This window comes from Tenrec ecaudatus (assembly GCF_050624435.1).
Source record: "Tenrec ecaudatus isolate mTenEca1 chromosome 1 unlocalized genomic scaffold, mTenEca1.hap1 SUPER_1_unloc_19, whole genome shotgun sequence".
NCBI classification, from domain to species: domain Eukaryota; kingdom Metazoa; phylum Chordata; class Mammalia; order Afrosoricida; family Tenrecidae; genus Tenrec; species Tenrec ecaudatus.
In genome coordinates, this window is record NW_027457559.1 from 594,053 (window position 1) to 609,695 (window position 15,643).

Below are 15,643 nucleotides of genomic sequence, written 5' to 3' on the forward strand. Positions count from 1 at the left end.
CCACAAACTGTGGAGCAAAGGTCCACTCTGACATCCCGGGTCACCAGGAACCAGAATCGACTCGAGGGCAACTGTTGTTTGTTTACTAGAAATGGTTGTGGGCTGGGGCCGGGAGGGGGTGGGCGGTGGGTGGTGTGGTTCACAAGTTCCTAAAGAAGAAGGATAGCCAGCTGGGGGAAGGAAGGCTCTTGGGGTGACTTGTGAGTGGAGGGGCCCCAAAGGAGGTGGCATGGGAGAAGGAGAAGGTGAGGGCGAGGGAGGTTGGGAGTGTTTGTAGGTAGACTTGGTGAGATGAGGAGCCAGCCAGGAGCACAACAGGGAGTCAGTGATTTTTATGAAGGGCAGCAAGAGAAAGCCACCCAGGCAGCACACAGCACGGTACCATCATGGAAGACCCAGGGCGTTCAGGTTATAGGCATGTCTCCCCGATGAGGCTGTCAGCATCTTGAAAGGATCCATTCACACTGGCCAAACCAAGGGCTGAGCACATTCCAAAATATTCAGTGAATATTCACAGTTGGAAGGCATTCTTCCTTCATCTTGCTGCCCCCAGCCACGGGGAGCTCCCTGCGTGGTGCCTGAGGCTGCTTTTCTATACTTCGCTAGAGGTCCACCACCGCAGCTAGGGAAGCTAACCAAGGGTCTGGCCCCAGGGAGGACTGGGGTTTGGGCCAAGCAGGAGTCCCGCTGTGTTAGCCCCAGTTGACCAGAGAAACAAATTCATAGACACTTATATGTGTTTTAAAAGAGAACTTTATATCAAAGAAAAATTGTACATTATGAAAACATCCCAGCCCAGTCCAGATCAAGTCCTTAAGTCTGATATTAGCCCATATGTCCGATACCAGTCTATAAATCCCTCTTCCTACTCATGAAACACAAGCAATGATGCTGATGCAGGAAGATCACAGGCCAGTGGGTGGAAAGCCTTGTGGACCCAGTGGTGGTGGAGGCATCCCAGCGCTAGCAGGGGTCTCCAAGTGAGCCCTGCGGCTCCAGGGCTCTAGTGTAGCTCTGTGTGTCTTGTCAGCAGGAATGTCTCACAGGAAGGGAGCTATTGATTTCCATGGGCACCTCCAAATGAGGTCATCAAGCTGCAACCTGAATGACAGCTTAGACTCCACCCCTCCACAAGTTGACACCAGAGTATGTTGCTCACGTGCTCTTGGGCTGTGTGGCCCCTCCTGGAGTAGGCGTGCGGCAGCCTCCTCCTTGAAAATCCCCTTCTATTTCTGGTGGTCCAGAGTCTCTTGGTCCCTCCCCAGTGAGCACTGCCCAGTGATACCCTGTGGCCTGCCCAGAGAGGGCATCTCATCCGTAAGTGGCTGGGTGCTGTTTATGTCAACATCTACCTCCCACCCCACTTAAGAGCTTGGCGTGCCTCCAACCGTGCCCTACCTGGGTGAGGCCCCGATGCCACTGCACTTCTACCGGGACTGGGTCTTCCCCAGCAGGCCCTGCATCATGCACAATGCCCTGCAGAAGTGGTCGCTCCCCTATCTGAGGTGGGTGCAGCCCTGGGCTGGGCTAGGGTGATGGGCGAGCTGTCTTGTGGCATGTGGGCATGCTCTTAGAGTCCCTTCCCCTAGGGCCACGGTGGGTGCCACGGAGATGAGCGTAGTGGTGACCCCAGATGGCTATGCTGATTCCGTGCGCGGAGACCACTTCGTGATGCCAGCCGAGCGCCTGCTGCCCCTGTGAGGTGTGTTGGACGTCCTGGAGGGCAGGGCCCGGCACCCTGGCGTGCTCTACGTGCAGAAGCAGTGCTCTAACCTGCTTACCGAGCTGCCCCAGCTGCTGCCCGACTTGGAGCCCCACGTGCCCTGGGCCTCCGAGGCTCTGGGTGAGAGGGGGCGACTGGGGCAGAGGGCAGTCGTTGAGAATACACAGCAGAAGCACACACCAAGCTTCTACACTGACAGCTCGGTGACATTGATTGTCTTGGCCCACACCCACCACCCCATGGCCAGGGTCAGGCCCTGCCGCCCTGGAAGCCTTGACTGTTGACCAACTGCAAAGGATTAGTGCTCTAACTTTTGCCTGTGGGGGGTTGGGCCCACTCCCCAAGCCCTCCAAACCATGGCCTCTTCGCCACTTTTCCCTGTGATGCCCCTCGCTCGCATGCAGTACCCCTGCCCACATCCTGTTGGGTGTTATCCCAGACCCGACCTGCAGGGGACAACCACTCCTAACTCTCCTCCTCTGTCCTGCAGGGAAGATGCCAGACGCGGTGAACTTCTGGCTGGGGGAGGCGGCCGCAGTGATGTCCCGTAGGTGTCTCTGGGATGCAGGGACAGGGAGGAGCCAGGATGGGGCCAAGGGTGGGAGGCTGGCCTGGAGGGTCGGTCTACAATTCTGCGAACAGAGGAGGAGCGGCGTTGCAGCGTGGTGGGTGGGATGACTTTGGTGTGGGGGCGCACTAGACATCTCTCAGAGGGCACGTTGGCCCCGGAGGTGAACTTGGGAGAACCCTATGCGTGGATATTTACCTCTTTGGAGAGATGACCCGCATGGGGCGTGTGGTGAGTGCCAAGTCCCTGGTGGCTGGGATCTGGAATGCCCTCCACCCCAGACCCCCCCTGGGCATCTCCTGGAGTCTGGTTTGACTATGTCGTTGAGAATACACAGAGCAAAAGCACACACCAAGCTTCTACGCTGACAGCTCAGTGACATTGATTCAGTCCCTCTAGTTGGTTCAAACGTTCTCACCCTCCCTTCCCGAGTTCTTCTCCCTGAGGGAAATGAGGGGGCTTCAGAAACTGTGTAGAAAATAATGGGATTCCCCCTCCCCCTTATAAATTCATTGTCCTCCAGGATCCTGGCTGTTCTTTGAAGAGGCTGTTTTCAGTCTGAGCCCGGATGGAGTTTAAAAGAGCACCATGCTCATGGCAGAGGGATGGAGATCCTTTACTGGCTAAGTTGAACTAGTACTGGGCGTAAAGGAGACATCAGGGGACACTTTGGATGGAAGGTTGAAATCTTTATTCGCAGGACTTTCTCGTTTTTACACCCCTGGCTGTCTTGAGGCGCAAGGCTCTGGGTGGGCAGGTTCTGCCTCTCATGTGCCCTGCTCCGCCAAATCTGCCCAGGACCTTCTTTGTGTTGGCAGTGCACAAGGACCACTACGAAAACCTCTACTGTGTCCTCTCTGGAGAGAAACATTTCCTGTTTCACCCGCCCAGCGATCGACCCTTCATCCCCTATGGTAGGGCTGGGACCTGCCTTACGCATGGGCCCCAAACCAGAGGAAGGGTAGCGAGGCTTCCCTGCCTGTGTCCCTGGGGCCAGGCAGCCAACAGGAGAGGCTGGGAGGAGGTGTGAGGGGCTGGGAGCTCTCTTTGCTGAGCTCCCCCTTTTTCTCTGGCATCAGAGCTGTACACCCCAGCAACCTACCGACTCACTGAGGCGGGCACCTTTGAGGTGGTGGATGAAGAGGCCATGGAGAAGGTGTCCATCTTGGCCCTGGGCCTCAGGGAGGGGCAAGCTCATCCATCTCCGAGGAGCAAGTGGGCCCCAAAAGTCCTGGGAAGGTGGCCCCTTCCTCCGTAAGGTCCCACCTTCTGGGGCTGGTTTCCCAGGGCGGATGGAGGGGGACCTTTGGCCCTTACCGTTGGCAAGGCCAAAGGCCGAGTTCCCCGGTCCTGCTCCGTCCCCAGGTGCCCTGGCTTCCACTGGATCCCTTGACACCAGATCTGTCCCGGTACCCACAGTACCGTGGGGCCCAGGCCCTCCGCTGCACCATGCAGGCCGGCGAGATGCTCTACCTGCCGGCCTTGTGGTTCCACCACGTGCAGCAGTCCCAGGGCTGCATTGCTGGTGAGGAGCTGCTGGCCTCGGCCAGCGGGTGGGCTGGGGAGGCTCTGGGTCAGAGCTGGGCCACCCACTCCTGTGCTTGCTCTCCCCACAGTGAACTTCTGGTACGACATGGAGTATGACCTCAAGTACAGTTACTTCCAACTGCTCGACACCCTCACCAAGGCCTCAGGCCTGGACTAGTGGAGCCCCCAGGGAACGTGCCCCCCCACAGCTCAGGGGGCACTCTGGCTCCTCCCCAGATAGGCCCCCACAGAGACACCCTGCAATCTGTCTGACCCAGAACCCCGTTTGGGTTGGGACCGATCCTGGAGACTATCGTGGGTGATAGGAGGAGGACCAGGAAGTGCCAGGCAGGTGTCTAGGTCAGGGTTCCCAGAAAGCTGCCACGCAGGTGAAGCAGCCCCGTGGGTGGAGGCCAGCTGCGGCGTCCTCCCTCCTCTGTAAAGCTGTGAAGTGGACATAATGATGGTCCCTACCTTTCTGGCTGCCCTGGGGCCTGGAGAGGGTTTCTGTAAGGGCCCGCTCGCTCGCTCGAAAGACATGCTCAATAAAGCCGGGGAGGCTCCATGTGGTACCTGCCCCTTGTGGATTTCTGTGTCTCCAGGAGGGCGGGGAGGGTTCAGATGGAAATGTCAGAGAGAGGAGCTAGCTCCCTGTCTGTCCAGGGACCACAGCTTGTACTCCGGTCTGTCCGGCAGGCCAACCCTGTTTTAACTCTCTGCCAGGGCTCATTGACTGGGACTCTGGTTTGCTTCGCGATGGGGTTGGTGGCCTGGGGACGAGCCTGTGTCTCCTAACCAGCACAGGGACCAGGGGACATAAACTGCCCCACCCCCACCCCTGGGCTGCTCCTCTGCAGAAGGAACTGGCTTTCTCATGCTGCCCCCACAAAAGGGGAGATGAGCCCCCTTCCCCTGGGTGCCCACCTGGAGCTCCAGTCCTGGCCATCTCTGGGGACCCAGGTGGCCCAGGCCCTGGCTTTGAAGAGCTGTTTTTAGTAACAGCCACTCCCCTGCTGTGATGATAGGCTCCGGATACACCCCTCCTCCGGGTCTGCTTCAGTGGAGACTGGGAATTCCTGTCCTTCTGGTACCTGGATGTTGCTACAAGCCTTGTTGGTGGGGACTCTGCCCTTGCCCTACCTCTGGCGGCTCCCCAGACCTGTGGCCCCTCCAAGCCATACCTTCCTGTCCTGCTCACACGGGTGGTTGGTGAGCTGTCCTGGAAGCAGGACCCAGCTGGGCAGGCCCAGGTGGTGTCTGCTGGGGGCAGTGGGTTTTCCAGGAACCCAGCAGGGGTGGGGGACCTTGAGCCCATGGGAGGGTGTCAGTAGCCCCAGTATAGGCTGAGGTGCCACATTTCTTGGACAGGGTGTGGGGCTTGGGCGGAGCGGAAGATGCAGGTGGGAGGGGCTAGGGAGGCCAGTTGGGACATACTTGGATTTTGGCTTAAAACCCCACAGTCCTCGGCCCAGTGGCTACTGCTGCCTTTGCTCGCCCCGCCTGGGACCCCCAGCCTCATGGCTCTGGTAAGACTGGCGTGGCACTGGAGCCCACTCTGACCCTTGCTCCCCACCTGAGTCCTAGCTAATGCTTTCTCTGGAGGGCTGTGGCCACGGTGGTCTTCAGGTGTAGGGGGCGTGTTTGCCAGCTTTTGGTAGGGGCATGGCTGGGCTGCGGATCCACAGAGCTTCTAGGCAGGGAGAGGCTCCTGGCTGCTCCCCTGCTCCCTCTGAGTCAGTTGCCTGGGCTGTCGGGGCCTGAGACTGATGAGATGGGTGACTTTCCCGGGTTCTTCCTCTGCCAGGAACCCCTGGGTGCATGCAGCTGGGACTTCCAACGACAGCTGGGAGGCCAGTGAAAGGGTGTGCTGACACACGCTCCCTGGCCCCAGCGCACCTGGCAGGGCTTCAGCCCAGAGCCCGGGGTGGTTTGGGATGGAGTCCTGGGGTCCTTTGTTCCTCTGCCCTCGGAGAACCTGGAGGGCGCAGGGCTTGGCGCCCATGGGCTGCCTGGCCTGGTAACCTCCCACCTGCCCCAGCACAGAGGTGGCTTCCAGAACTTCCCCCTGACCAGGGGTGGGATGCACAGGGAGGAGCGAGTGAGCAAGCAGGAGCATAGTCCTAGCAGGCCGCTCCCTCCATGCCCTTCTGTATGCCCACCCAGAGCTTTGTAAGCGAGGGCATGGGCTGGGGCAGACAGGTGGCAAGATGGGAGCCTGCTGGTTCCAGGAGAGGGAAGCGGAGAGCACAGCGATCCTGCCTCTGGGTCTCCGGCCAGTTGCTGGGTCACCTCTCCATGCCTCCACCTCCTCGTGAGGCAGCGTAGTAGTCGGCTGAGTTAATGTATGGATAGCCCTTGGGACAGACCTGTCATGGGCATTGTGTAAGTTCCTATGGACGTGCCCTGTCTCTTCTAGACTCGGGGTTCTGGGTGGCCTTGGCCCTGTTGGTGCAGGGTGAGCCCTCACAGGTGCCCCAACCTCCCTTCCATCGCCTGCGGCCTTTGGTCATGTCATCCCACAGCAAGCTTGTCCCCTCCCCGCTGCTCTGCAGGCCAAGTTGCCCGGGACCTGCCTGCTCACCATTCTTGTGCTGCAGGCCCACAGCCTGCCTGCCAGGGACGTGGGTGAGTTGACCGAGAGAGAAGGGAACTGAGGTTGCAATTGGAGCAGGGCATGGACGGTGGGAGGTGGCAGGAGGGCTGGGCCTGCGAGGTCCTGGGAGGAGGGGCTGCAAAGAGTGATGGGCAAGGGCTGGTGATGGAGGGTGGGGCTTGGTGCGTCCCCAGGGATCCCTCTGGTGGTGAACTCTGCGTGGCTTGGGGGAGAATTGGCCCTCATTTCTTCTCCTCCAAGTGACCCACCGTGAATTCTATGTGACCCTGTGGCTGCCCACGGCCTGCAACCACCGGCTCCAGACGCGCACGGTCAACAACTGCAGAAACCCTGTCTGGAACCAGAGCTTCCACTTCCGGGTGCACAGCCAGATCAAGGTGGGCCTGCCTCAGCCCAGTCCTGCGTACCCCCAGCGCCACCCCCACACCACCCCCCACCCCATGGCCCTGTCCCGCTGCTCCCCTTCCAGAACATGGTGGAGCTGAAAGTCTTTGACCAGGACCTGCTGACCAGCGACGTCCCCATGCTGTCAGTGCTGTTTGACGTGGGCACTCTGCTGCCTGGGGAGTTCCGGCGCCAGAGCTTCTTGCTGAGCCTGCAGGCAAGACTCCACATGGGCGGCCACCCTCGGTACCACCAACGGGATGCTGCTTAAATGCCCTCTTCAAAGAACTTGTTTACAGACCATGAGGTCAGGTTTCCCTGGTGCCCGAGGCCCTTGTCAACCAGGACCTGCTTCCCGAGGAGCGGCCCCCTCCTCGGGGCCACATTATGGACAGCAGCCCTCCCCGCATTGGCACCCCTGGCTGGCATCTGGGTTGGAATCTGCACATACCCACACTGACACACACACTCACACTCACATTCACACCCACACACAGCCTCACACACATACACAGGTACACTCACAAGCAAGCACACGCACTCAACCACTGTCACACTCACACATGCACAGCCATGTGGATACACATGCACACACACTCACATGTGCACACAACCACTCACATGCATGCCCACATACATGCACACGTCTTACCTGTATAACTTGCTTTTTCAGGGTGGGGAGCGGTTTGACGTTGAATTCCGCCTGCGGAGTGTGTGAGTTGGGGGTTGCGGGGGTCAGGGGAGTTGGGGGTTGCGAGGTAGGGAGAGGGGCTCTGGGTCAAATCTGTCCCTTCTGGAAGGAGAGAGCCTCGTGCGCTCAGGGCTGGTGTCCTTCCCCGGGGACCCTCTGTGGTTGGAAGGACTGCCTAGGCTTCCTTGGGGGCAAGAACCTGACCCCCGCTCATGGCTTTTCCCAGGACAGACTGTGCAGAGCAGCTCACCAGCAACGGTGTCCTAGTGGTGAGTCAGATCATTGTAGTGATTGATTCAGGATCATAGTAGTGATTCGGGATCATAGTGGTGACTTGGGATGGTAATGGTGACTTAGGATCATGGTACTAATTCGGGATCATAGTAGTGATTCGGGATCATAGTAGTGCTGTGTGATCATAGTAGTGATTTGGGATCATAGTAGTGTTTTGGGATCATAGTAGTGCTTTGGGGTCATAGTAGTGCTTTGTGATCATAGTAGTGCTTTGTGATCATAGTAGTGATTTGGGATCATAGTAGTGCTTTGTGATCATAGTAGTGCTTTGGGATCATAGTAGTGATTTGTGATCATAGTAGTGCTTTATGATCATAGTAGTGCTTTGGGATCATAGTAGTGCTTTGTGATCATAGTAGTGCTTTGGGATCATAGTAGTGCTTTATGATCATAGTAGTGATTTGGGATCATAGTAGTGATTTGGGATCACAGTAGTGATTTGGGATCATAGTAGTGCTTTGGGATTGTAGTGGTGAGTGACACACCCTCCCTCAGGCCATCTGCTCACCTGCCCTCCTGGCTGCAAGTCTGTCTGGACCAGGAAAGAGCAAAGTTGGAGGGGCTATGATTTCCAGAGGACATGGGACTGAGGAGCAGGAACCGCGGGCTGCAGGGGAAAGGGTAGTGGTGAGGTATCCTTGCGTGGGAGGGGCGGCATATGAATCTTCTCTTCCCAACACAGGCCCGTGAGCTTTCCCGCTTGCATGTGCGGCTGAAGGAGGCCGGGGACCAGAAGGGTGAGTCTCCCAGGTCACCAGGACAGCCCTGGCCCTCAGCCTATGTCTTCCCCCTTCCTCAGCTGCCCATCCTGGAAGAAGCTGCCAGCCACCTTTAGCCTCCGAAGGCTAGGGGCTGGGGGTGAAACTGCCCGGGCTTACCAAGACCTGGTCTTTTCCCATGACCCTGCTCTGAGGGGGCTGGGCTGGGGGTAACTCCTCCCAGCCTCTGCCAGCCACAGGGGCGGGAGACACCTCACGGGCAGGGAACCCCCTCCCACCCCTACCTCGGTTCCTTTCTCCAGAGTCAAAGGGAAAAGATCAGCTTGTGGTCCCCGGATCCTACGAGGGATCTCAGGAGGCCACCGTAGGCAGTGACTCCTTCCGTTTCCACTTCCCCACCTGCTGGGAGCAGGAGCTGAGTATCCACCTGCAGGTAGGGTGCCCCCCCCACTGACCCCCTGGAATTCAGGCCCACAGGGCCGGGTGGTACCCCTGCTCTGAGACTCGGGTAAGTGTACAGTTTTAGTCCCCTTGCAGAACGCCCGCCAGGAGCAACTGAAGGTGCCACTCAGGGCCCTGCCATCAGACCAGCTCGTGAGGCTGGTCTTCCCTACGTCCCAGGTACTCTTCACTCAGAGGAAGAGACCTTGATGTGGGGGTGGGACAGGGCCTCAGGCCAGTGCGGGGGTGGTGGCAGGGGGTGACTCCTTCTCTCCCTTTTCTTTTGGGCCAAGCCCCTGGGCTGGGCTGTGGGGGTGCATCCCTGTGGAGATGACTGGGGCATCCCAGGGCCGAAGTTGGGGTGGAGGTGCCAGCCTTTCTGAGTGGTGTTTTGCTGGTTTGCAGGAGCCTCTGATGAAGGTGGAGCTGAGAAAAGAAGACAGGTGAGAGGCTGGGCTGGGGGAGAGCAGCCGGGGGAGGGAGGGCGCTACGTGCAGCTGGGTGGCCTGGAGGACCGGAAGCAAGCGGGTGGCTGCAGCAGGGAGCTCCCAGTCTTGGGAAGGTGCTCAGAGCAGAGAGGGTCCTTCCTCAGCCTTGTAGTCTGCGTGTGGCCTCACTGGGTGGGAGAGAGGTGGGGGCTGAGGAGAGTAACACGCCTGGTTTGAGGAGCACAAAGACCAGAAGGAAGCAACCTTTTGGGTGGAAGCAACGTGGCTGGGCCTTCAAGAACTTTTGCTGGCCCTCGGTGTCTGGGAGCATAAGCAGCCCCAACTTAAAGGCCTTTGTTCCTTCTCAGCCCCCGTGCCCCCTCCCCAGTGTAGCCCTGGTCCAGCGTTGCAGGGGAGGGAGAAGCTGAGACTCAGGGCCACCTTTGGCCACAGGGACACCCTCATCTGCCGGCTGGCCTTGCTGTCATGCCGGGCGTGTTTGTGTGGCTCTGGGCCCACCATCCCCCCCTCACTCTCCAAGCTTCAGCACGCAGGCTGAAGGGAGAGAAGAGATGGACGTGGATCTTGCAGGGAGATGGGCCCAGTGTTCTCTTTTTCTGACGAGGATGAGCACTGCCTCACTGTCCGTCCATCCCCCCACCCCACCCCCAGACCAGGGGAGCTGGCCGTGCGCCTGGGCTTCGAGCTGTGTGCTGAGGAGCAGGCCTTCCTGAGCAGGTGGTGGCCAAGGCCCTGCAGCAGGCCCTGCAGCTGGAGGGAGACCTGCAGGAGGACGAGGTCTGTCGGGCTGGGCAGGAGTGTGGGGGTCTCAGGCCGAGTGTTGAGCTGAGTGGGCCTCCACACTTCCATTGCCCGACCAGGGTTGGTTGTAAGGCGGACTTGTGTTTGCCTCTCGTCTGCCCACCTACCCCCCTTGTACTTCCCGGAGCTTTCTTGATGTTATCTTGGGCCCAATGCGGCTGAGCAGTGTCAGAACCACGGGCCCCACCAGGGGTAGCTACCCTTCTCTGTGCGTTGGCCCGTGACCTGGAGCTGCTTTTAAGACTGGGCCTCTCAGACAACTCGGTGGACATCTGGCCAGGCCTCTCTGCTGGTTGGGCTGGCTCCTAAGGAAATGAGCTCCTTGCAAGGGGAGAGGGACGCTGATTTAGGGGTTTTGAGGTGAGCCTGTGTCTTTTAAGAAGTGACCGCCGTACTCCCCAGGCTGGGGATGGGGAGATAAGGCCTGTGGCCTGTACGCTCCCTGGAGTTTTCAAAACCCGAAAGGACCCACCCTGCTGAAGGAGGTTATCCTGACATGACTCTCCTCAGCTGCTCTGACTCAGACCTGCTCCATGGGTCCCCACCAGACTCTGACCTACGCTAACTTGGTGGTGGGGCCAGGGGCAGGGGACTGAGTGGCCACTTGACTTGCTGTGTCATCCTCCTGTGGTTTTTACTGCCCGGCGCACCCTGACCTCCCCTCCACCAACTGGAAGTCCCCGCAGGGCCTCCCTTGAGCCCAGCTGTACTCTGCCCTTCCAGGTCCCAGTGGTGGCAATCATGGCTACTGGTGGAGGGGTCCGGGCAATGACTTCCCTGTATGGGCAGCTGACCGGCCTCAGGGAGCTGGGCCTCTTGGACTGCGTCTTCTACATCACAGGGGCCTCAGGCTCCACTTGGTGAGCAGGCTGAGTGTGGGATCTGGGGGTGAGTGGGCAGAGGCAGGGGTGCCTGTGGTAAGGCTTCTCCAGTGCCCCCTTGGCCTCCCTGACTAGATTGGAAGGTCTGCGAGGAGGCAGGTGGCAGGTGCGATATGCCCAAGGTGCCCCATGGGCTTCGGCTGTCTCCATGGAGCTGGAAGGCACCTGCGGGCTGCTGCCCTGGGAGAGAAGGTCCGAAGGGGTGTGAGGTCTCGGGGGACTCTTAGAGGAACCTGTCTGCCCCCGACCTCTGGCTTTGCCTAGGACCTTAGAAAACCTCTACAAGGATCCAGAGTGGTCGCAGAAGGACCTGGGGGGCGCCACCGTACTGCTGAAGACGCAGGTGACCAAGAACAAGCTGGGCGTGTTGGCTCCCAGCCAGCTGCAATGGTACTACCAGGAGCTGGAGGAGCGCGCTCGCCTGGGACACCCGGCCTGCTTCACCAACCTCTGGGACCTCATCAATGAGGCCATGCGACAGTCCCCCATGGGGACGGGCCTGGACCTGGAGGCAGCCCTGCTGGGTAGCAGGGCGAGGGGAGATCTCCAGAGACCAGGCAGCAATGGGTTTACACGGAGTTATCTCCCTACAGCCTGATGTCCACAAGCTCTCGGAGCAGCGACAGGCTCTGAGGCACGGCCAGAAACCTCTCCCCATGTACTATGCCCTCAACACTAAGGGGCACGGCCTGTCCACCTTTGAATTTGGAGGCAGGTCGAGGCAGCTGGTTGAGGCCCCGGGCGGCCAGGGGTCGGGGAAGGGGTGGTTGGGATGGTGTGGGGAGGCAGTTTTTCATGCCCTTCTCCTTACACTCTGGTCCGGGACCCGAGTGAATCCAGACACCCATGACCCCAGAGTCACTTGGACTGGAGGGGAGTCGCCCCGTCCTTTGTGGCTGTCCTGCGTGGGTTCGGGTGGGCAGGAGGGTGGTGGCCAACAGCGGTCCCTTCCCACCGCAGAGTGGTGTGATTTCTCCCCCTACGAGCTCGGTTTCTCCAAGTAAGGTGCCTTCATCCCCTCCGAGCTCTTCGGCTCCGAGTTCTTCATGGGGCGGCTGATGAAGAGGATGCCTGAGTCCCGCATCTGCTTCCTGGAAGGTGAGGGGGTCTTGGAGAGAGAATGGGGGAGGGGAGGATGTTTCTGGGGGAGCCCCATCACTGAGGCGGGCAGCAGGGAAGGGTCAGGCTGTGACAGGAATGGGGGCTCTCGTCCCCTTGTGTCTGCGCTCCCAGGTATCTGGACCAACCTATATGCAGCCAGCCTCCAAGACAGCTTATACTGGTCCTCGGAGCCCAGTCCGTTCTGGGATCGCTGGGCTCAGACCCTGACCAGCTTGGGTAGGTGCCCAGGCTCCGGGGCTGGTGCTGGGGGTGGGCATGTGACTCCCAGCTCTGTGTGTGTGTGGTGGTGGGGGCACTGGTCTCAGCTCTTTCCCTCTCCGGGGTCACTGCCCTCAGACTGGGCTAGCACCCACGCCCCACTCCCTGGCTGTGCAGACAAGGAGCAGGTCCCAGTGCTGAAGATGGAAGTGCCACCCAGCCTGGCTGGGAGGATCGGGGAGTTGTTCTCTGGCCTCCTGGCGTGGCGTCCGCTTGCCCAGGCCACCCACAACTTTCTGCGTGGTCTCCAGTTCCACAAAGACTATTTCCAGCACCCTCACTTCTCCTCCTGGAAAGGTAGCTTCTCCCACCGGGGTCCAGCCCCCTGATGTCTTCCCAGAGCTGTGGGCCTTGGCTCCAGGCCCCTCCTGGGCCCCTCACCTCACCCCTTGGCTCCAGGCCTTCCATGTGTGGCCCCACGGGATGTGGGAAGTAGAGTTTCCTGCTTTCTCCTTCAGCTGGGGCTGGAGGTTGCTTCAGGGCTGGGGCCAGGTGGGTGGGGCCTGAGGGTGGAGTCTTTTTCCAGGAGCAGCCAGTGACTGCCACTGACCAGGGGAGCAAGCGTGGTGTCCTCAGCACCCGTGCTCAAGGCTGCCCTCCCACCCCGCCCACTTCTCCAGACACCAAACTGGATGGACTCCCTAACCAGCTGACCCCTGGGGAGCCCCGCCTGTGCCTGCTGGACGTGGGCTACTTTGTCAACACCAGCTGCCCGCCCCTCCTGCAGCCCACCCGGGACGTGGACCTCATCCTGTCGCTGGACTACAACTTAAATGCCACCTTTTAGGTGGGGGAGCTGATGAGTGGCACCCGAGGATGCTAGGGCGGCTTCACAGTGTGTGCCTTGCTGGCTTCCTACCAACCCTATGAGACAGGGACCCACATGCTATGGGCTGAGCTGTCCAGAGAAACAAAAGCAGCAACACTCCTTTGTGTAGAAAGAAAGAGCTTTAGATCAAGAAGTCATTTTAGATCAGCAAGGCATCCCAGCCCAGTGTGATTCAAGACCATGCTAGTCAGAACCTTCCTCAGCCTCTGTGTAGCTGCAGGCAGATAATGCCCAGGCTGGCGTGAACACGGCCGAGTCGGCGGCTCTCCAGGCTGGTGGCCCCATGGGGCCGTCCCTGGAGACAGAATCCCAGCGAGGAGGAAGAGGCTCATAGCATCTCCCCTTCCTTCCAAGGAGGGATCACCAGGCTTCCACCTGAGTGACAGGTGGGACTCCACCCCTGCACTTTCACGCAGGTCCAAGTGGACATAATATCTAACCACCACACCATGTCAAAAGAACCAAACCAGGATCCCCACCATGGAGTCCATGCTGACTCACCGGGTCCCCCTTGGTGTGTTTCCGAGATCGAACTGCTTACGGGAGTAAAAATGCCCACGGAGCAGTTTGTCACAGGAAATCAGCCTCTAACAACCAATGGGTCAGTAGGCACAATTGTATGGCGATAAAATAGTAAAGGTCTAGTAAAGTCATAGAGGCTAGGAGAGATAGGGGAGCGAGAGTACAATAAAGGAGTCAGGCACGTTTTATGATAGCATGCTCACCTCAGCTCCTCTTGATGGACCACGAGGAAGTGGGGGAAGAGAGAGCATCTGTATTAACTTGGGGTAGTTACAGGTAGCCTTAAGACATGCATATTCAGTAGTTACATACGCCACAAGGTGGGTGGGATCGACAGTAATGCTGAGTTCACAAGTGAGGAAGCCTAACAGCTGCATTGGGGGAAGCTGAGAGGGGGGCTGGGCGACAGCAGGAAGAGAGAGCCAGAGGATGTCTGCCTCTGTAGGGAGATCAGACCAGCCATGTGCTCACTTGAAGGCAGCATGGCTGTTAAGGGAGAGTCTGTGGCTACCAAAGTGGAGGCACAAGTTCAGGAACGTGGTGCTCGGCCCTCTCTCCATGGAGCAGCGGGTGGTTTCCCAGTGCTGAACCTGCAGAACCTCGCCCAGCACATAACTGTTTCACCACCAGCACTCCCTGTGAAAAGAACTGGGGTTTCATTCACGCTCCATCAGGGGGCTTTCTCCGCAATGGGGAGAGGATATGATGGTGAATCTGGTTGGCTGCACCTGCACCCCGGCTGGTTGCAGGCCGTCGACACCTCAGCGTTTAGTTTCTGTGTTAATTTAGTGAGAGGTGTGTGCCCTTCATGGCTGGCCTCAGTGATGGCTACAGTCCGTTTGGTGTAGCTCTGAGGGGCTGTGGAACGGCTGTCCACTCCGACTGATGCTTGGTCCTATGTGACGTCAGTGTCCAGGACCAAGGGAGCCCAAGGCAGCTGCAGCTGGTGGGCCGCATGTGCCAAGAGCAGGGCATCCCGTTCCCGCCCATCTCTCCCAGCCTCGATGAGGAGCGCCAGCCTCGGGAGTGCCACAAGTTCTCTGATCCCGGCCGGCCTGAGGCCCCAGTCATTCTGCACTTCCCCCTGGTCAACGACTCCTTCCGGGACCACTCAGCCCCTGGTGAGCCAGCTTGCCGCCACCCCCTTCCTGGTGTCCCAGCCTCCCCGACCCAGCAGACCCTCCCTCCACCCCAGCACCCTGCCCCTCCATGCCCACGATGTGCTCTCTGCACAGGGGTCCCTAGGACACCCGAGGAGCAGGAGGCCGGCCGGGTGAACCTGTCTCCGTCTGACTCCCCCTACCACTACTCAAAAGTGACCTATAGCCAAGAGGACTTGGACAAGCTTCTGGGCCTGGCCCACTACAACATCTGCAACAACCAGGAGCGGCTGCCGGCTGCCCTGCGCGAGGCCGTGCGGAAGAGGAGGCAGCACTGACAGCCCGCCCCGAGTGACACCATGCCTCAGCCTCAGAGAGCCATCCCCCAGTGTTCTGGGGCCTCGGAGGGCCTGGTTGGCCCCAGCAGCACCCTTCCTAGCCTTGGGTGTATGCCCTGGTACCCCAGACGGGGCAGGAGCTGCCAGCACCTCACAGAGGGCCATCTGCACTGTGAACTGAAGCTGTGACTACGGGCTTGCCACAGCTCAGCAGCTGCTCTGGTCGTGGGCCCTGGGCCCCTGGAGCAGGCCACAGTGGGCCTCTTCTCCAAGCCCCGGGAGAGGTGGGGTGCAGAGGTGCTGTGGCAGCCGGGGTGTAAATGGGGTGGGGTAGGGGTTCGGGGTGGCTGGGCCCGGTGTAGAGTGCTGGCACTGGGGGGAG

At 59.5% G+C, this 15,643-nt stretch overlaps 1 pseudogene; it reads left to right on the forward strand.

Moving 5' to 3' along the window:
• The first annotated feature begins 229 nt into the window (after positions 1 to 229).
• Positions 230 to 15,261, forward strand: LOC142435819 (cytosolic phospholipase A2 beta-like; annotated as a pseudogene).
• The last annotated feature ends 382 nt before the right edge of the window (positions 15,262 to 15,643 follow it).